The following is a 6,000-nucleotide window of genomic DNA, read 5'->3' as shown; positions in this document are numbered from 1 at the left end:
TTTATTATTAGCTCAGGAATATACTATATTTTATGCACATAAAGGCACTGTAGGTGGCATTATCTCCTTATAGCTTCAGGGTTCTGAGGTCAATTCTGAGCTTGCGTCACTGTCTACATGGAGTTTTCCATGTTCTCCATGTTTTCTATGTGGGTTTCCTCTGGGTTCTCTGGTTTCCTCCCATGTCAGTAGATAGATTGGATACACTTTATCTCCAATCACCTCTTGGTATGAATTAATATACGAATATACATAAGCATTCCAATTCAGGGTGTATTCCCACTCCATGAACAGTATTCCCAAGTGATTAACCATTGTTAGAGGATGGGCTTTATGGGCTTCATTGGTGGAAATTATACAGTCTTGGAGAGAATGTAATGATGTCACTCTAACGCAACAACTCTGTGGCCATGGCGTAGCACAGTGAGACTTCTCAGAATTATTCATTCATTCATTCATTATCTCTAGCCGCTTTATCCTTCTACAGGGTCGCAGGCAAGCTGGAGCCTATCCCAGCTGACTACGGGCGAAAGGCGGGGTACACCCTGGACAAGTCACCAGGTCATCACAGGGCTGACACATAGACACAGACAACCATTCACACTCACATTCACACCTACGGTCAATTTAGAGTCACCAGTTAACCTAACCTGCATGTCTTTGGACTGTGGGGGAAAACGGAGCACCCGGAGGAAACCCACGCAGACACGGGGAGAACATGCAAACTCCACACAGAAAGGCCCTCGCCGGCCCCGGGGCTCGAACCCAGGACCTTCTTGCTGTGAGGCGACAGCGCTAACCACTACACCACCGTGCCGCCCACTTCTCAGAATTATTTATTAGCATAAATACTACTTCTAAAAGTGCAAGATATTTACATTTGCAAGAAAATACAGTATATAACAAAAACATTGACTGAGAAAGAGAATGGATTTCATGATGATTTTGCGACTCTTTCCAAGAAACAGGTGTTTTCGGCACATTGCAAGTTAATTATGAACCAATGAAGGAGAGTTTTCGAAACATTTAATGCTTTTTTTAGCCTTTCTTGTTGGAGAACCTTTTAATTTTCCTCAAGAGGGTCAAAATGAAGAATCCTTTCGAGAATAGTTACACTCTCAGAAAATAAAGTACATTACTGGACTTTTAGGCGTACAATGACTTGATCACTGGGGCAGTACCTTCTAAGGGACTTATTTGTACCCTTTATATACTGGCTCGGAACATATATGTACCTTTTTGGCCCTAAAAAGTTATGCATGGTGACCTTGAGGTCTTATAATGAGCTGTAGAGGGTACATTCGTGTAGATTGTACCATGGGGGACAGAACTGGACTCCTACTGTACCCCTATTTATGATGGTGTAAAGTTTGTTGTTTGTTGTTGTGGCTTTTTTCATTAAAAATATCAAGCTGATGTGCTTATAATACACTCACAGTGTCATTGATGTGCTGAAAATTGTTCTCTACCCAAATAACATGTTGTCAGCAGTGAATGTGTGATCATTCTTGTTGACTGATTGGAGTAGGGCTCTGGTTATATAGAGCAATAAACACATGGGATACAGTCACTAATTTTAGGTATACATTTACATAAAAGATTGGTGTACCCAATTAACTGGCAACTCTGTGTAGACAGGATACAATTGAACACAATTATTGCTGTGTTTCTTGGGCAGTCCTGGGATTTAATTTACTTACAACCTTCCAGTCATTAGCACAGAGCAGTACCTAATGATCCATCACTACCCTCAGCTAAATTACAACCCTAAGTCATGGTATGAAATGGTTTCAGTTCTGCAGTAAAGAATATAATGCACACGCAAAAAGCATCCTAACAATTTCCCAGTTGTTTGGGAGCAAGAGAAGAAATAGTAACATCATCATACATCCCCCTATTGTGTCGTTTTCTCAAGCAAGCTATTAAAGATGGTCATAATGATAGCTCACATTTAATTTTGGCAGCCATTTCCTCACCAGGGTGGTGCTGTTCCACCTTATTGGTGCCTGTTGGCTCATTCCACCATGTGTTGTTAACAGTGTGCACATTTCATGATCCTGTCAATAAATCTAACAATCTAAGGAGAGTTAAAAACACAATCCATATGCTACACAACTAATTAGATGCCAACAAGTCAGGTTTGTTCATGATTCATTTTAACTAAAGCCTCCACACTGTGTTGAGTCAGTGCAAGGAAAATCTGGTACCTGTTAGTCCTGGTAGCCATCGCAATTAACCAGGAGCAGGCCTGAAATAACAGGGATCATGTTTATGAAGTCTTTAAGACAAGTTCATTCTGATCTTTTATTGCATCTGGATTAAATATCTCATGTTTTCCTAAGGGGTGGCACGGTGGTGTAGTGGTTAGCGCTGTCGCCTCACAGCAAGAAGGTCCGGGTTCGAGCCCCGTGGCCGGCGAGGGCCTTTCTGTGTGGAGTTTGCATGTTCTCCCCGTGTCCGCGTGGGTTTCCTCCGGGTGCTCCGGTTTCCCCCACAGTCCAAAGACATGCAGGTTAGGTTAACTGGGGACTCTAAATTGACCGTAGGTGTGAATGTGAGTGTGAATGGTTGTCTGTGTCTATGTGTCAGCCCTGTGATGACCTGGCGACTTGTCCAGGGTGTACCCCGCCTTTCGCCCATAGTCAGCTGGGATAGGCTCCAGCTTGCCTGCGACCCTGTAGAACAGGATAAAGCGGCTAGAGATAATGAGATGAGATTTTTCCAACTTTTACAACAACACAAATCATATATACATATATTTAGCAACATAGAGGGAAAATACATTTTAAAATTTAAACAGAAACAAAACAATATTAAAAAAGAGAGAGAAAAAGAAAAGAAAAAAATTAAATAGGGAGAGAGAAAAAGAAAAAAAGAGAAAACCCTCTTACGATACAATCAGAAAGTTGAAAAATACAGCCTATGCATCTTGTTCATCTTGCTGTCTTTTTAAGATGTCTGTGAATTGTCCCCATACCTTGCAGAAACTCTGTAGAATACCCTTTTTAGCATAAGTCAGTTTTTCCATGGCTAGAGTGTTGGAGAGGCTCTTGAACCAGATATCGACAGAAGGTGCCAGCATGGCTTTCCATGAGATGGCTATACAGTGTTTAGCTTGTAATGAGCACATATAGACCATCTTTTTATCTGCACTAGACAATCTTAAGTCTGGTGGGACAAGTCCAAGAATGAACAGCTTAGGACAGACAGGCAATCTGGTAGAGCTAATGTCAGAGACTCGTTCTATAACCTTTTCCCAAAATTCCCTAATTTTAGGGCAGTTCCATAGGCAGTGATAAAGTGTGCCCTCCTCTAGACCACACTTAATGCAAAGGTCAGGGTTATTGTTGTTGAAGCGGTGCCAAAGGGAGGGAGTTATATATGTACGCATAATCCATTTATATTGTATAAGTCTAAATCTGGTATTGATAGTTTGAGTCTGTGCTGTATGACACACCATTTTCCATTCATCTTCAGAAATTTCTGTGTCCATGTCACTGGACCACTTCATTCTCTTGTCAGTTGAAGATTCATTGGAGTTTTCCACAATTAATCTATAAGTGATAGAAACCTGACCACGACTGTGTATGTGCTTTAGTATGACCTCTTCAAGGCTGGACAGTGGTGGTTTGTGTAACTGTTGTTTGTATTTTTTCAAAATGTAACTCCTAATTTGCAAATATTTGAAGAAGTGGTTCTGTATTGTAAGCACCATGTAATTCCTCAAAACTATACAGTACCTTATTGGCATTGTACATGTCCATAATTTTACTAATACCTTTCATTGCCCATGATTTGAACACTGGGTCATTTCTGCCTGCAGGAAATTGGTGATTCCCCCAAATTGGGGTGAACCCTGATAGATCGGAGTCAATATTTAAATGTGTCTGCACTTTATGCCAGACTTTAATGGAGTTTTTAACAAAGGGGTTGTTTGTATTCTTTAATAGGTTTTTTAATGAATCAGAAAATAAATATAACTTTAATGGCAAGGGGGATGTGGTACTGTTTTCTATTTCGACCCAGGAAATTGTGGTTTCATCTGAGAACCAGTGCATAATTGCCTTAATCTGGGCTGCCCAGTATTACCATAGGAAGTTTGGCACTTGTAGGCCCCCTCTATCATATGGCAAATAAAGTAAGGACATCCTAAGTCTTGGGCACCTGTTATTCCAAATAAAATTAGTTATTAATTCCTTCAGTTTAGAAAATAGGGTAGGTGGGGGACTAAGTGGGATAGATTGAAAAAGATACAAGAATTTTGGTAAGCTATTCATTTTAACTATGTTTACACGACCAATTAGAGATATGGGGAGATCTGACCATCTCTTCAGAGCATTACTGGTAGAAGATAGAATTGGGTTATAATTTTCTGAGACTATGTCATGTATTTTTGGGGTGACCTGTATCCCCAAGTTGTCTCTTTACTTTTGCACTGAAGTTATGAGTGAAGACTGTATGACTACAGCCAACGTTAAAGTTTATTACCTTGTCACACTAGATGACATCCCAATAAAATCTTGGCCGAATTCTATATCAGGTTGCTTTCAGTGTTACATTACATAATGAAGATCCTTTAAAAGAAGAAATTACTACATTGTGTTTACATATGGGGTCGGACAAACAGAAAAGTTCTTGAAAAAATAAGAAAGAAAATTTCTTCTATTAGCATGTTTACTTTGTCGAAGGAGGTTATGTTTTCGCCTCTGTTTGTTACTTGCAAAAAAATCGGGGATTTTTGCAAGTGTTGATCTGTCCGTTTGTTTGTTGGTGCTCTAGCATTATCATTTCTTGACCAATCGTCACCAAAATGCACAGGACAACTCATTAGGGTCACACAAAGACATCATTAGTTTTTGGTGGGTCAAGGTCAAAGGTCAAGGTCACCAAGGTCAAATCTTGTAAAAACGCCTAATCGGCCATAACTTCCGTTTCTTTGTGATTTTCGCAAGTATCGTGCTCTGCACGACTTTCCATTTGTTTCTTTGACTGTTCCCAATGTAGCTCAAAAAGTAGTGAATGGATTTGGATAAAACTTGGAGGAAAGGTGGGCCACGGGCCAAGGAACAATTGATTAGATTTTGATGCAAATCCGAATATGTGGCTTGGTGGAGGTATGCACTCTACCGAGTGCTCTTCTAGTTCATTTCTGTTCCATCATTGCCACTACTTTATTACTGTCTTGTGAGTTTCGCATCATCCAGTGGTGTCCTCATATTGGTGGATTGGAAACAACCTTCAAACAGCAGTATGAAGTATGAAGTCATATGCGCTCACATTCTCTGACTAATCAAAATTTCTGATACTTCCAGAACTTTGTCACTGGCTGTCTTAGGTTGCAATGGTACCAGTGAGCATGTCACATCATACATTCTTATTTTATGCCCCAATCTCAGCTCACAACCAAAGAAATCTTTAACATGCTATTTTTGTCTGTCAAATGGAGTCTATTATTCCAGCATTTGGGCACATAAAAAGATCTTATCACCTTTAGGTCCAAGTCCACCTTGATGAAATATATAGTACTGTGCAAAAGTCTTAGGTACATGTAAAGAAATGCTGTAGACCAAAAAATGGCTTAAAAAATAATGAAATGCTTAAGCATTTAAAAAATATATATATATTATAAACAGTAAGCAGGAAGCCATAAAAAATGAAACAAAGTCAATATTTGGTGTGAGACGACCTTTTGCTTAAAAAAAAAGTCTCAGGTACAACGAGTGCAGTTTTATAAAGAAATGAGCTGTAGGTTTTCCTGAACATTTTGCAGAACCAGTCACAGTTCTTCTGGACACCATGACTGTCACACTTGCTTCTTAATTTTGCACCAAAACCCTTTATTATGTTTTTTGTCTGAAAAGTGGTTCTTACATAACATCCTACTTCCTTTACTGACACGCAAACTTTTTTTTTGTAACATTGAATTTTGTCCTGGAAAACTAATGTTCAGAAATCTAAAATGTTTTGTACTGACTTGATTATGCCCACCTGTAGAAGTCA

This window comes from Neoarius graeffei, chromosome 4, assembly GCF_027579695.1.
Source record: "Neoarius graeffei isolate fNeoGra1 chromosome 4, fNeoGra1.pri, whole genome shotgun sequence".
NCBI classification, from domain to species: Eukaryota; Metazoa; Chordata; class Actinopteri; order Siluriformes; family Ariidae; genus Neoarius; species Neoarius graeffei.
This window is presented reverse-complemented; position numbering follows the sequence as displayed.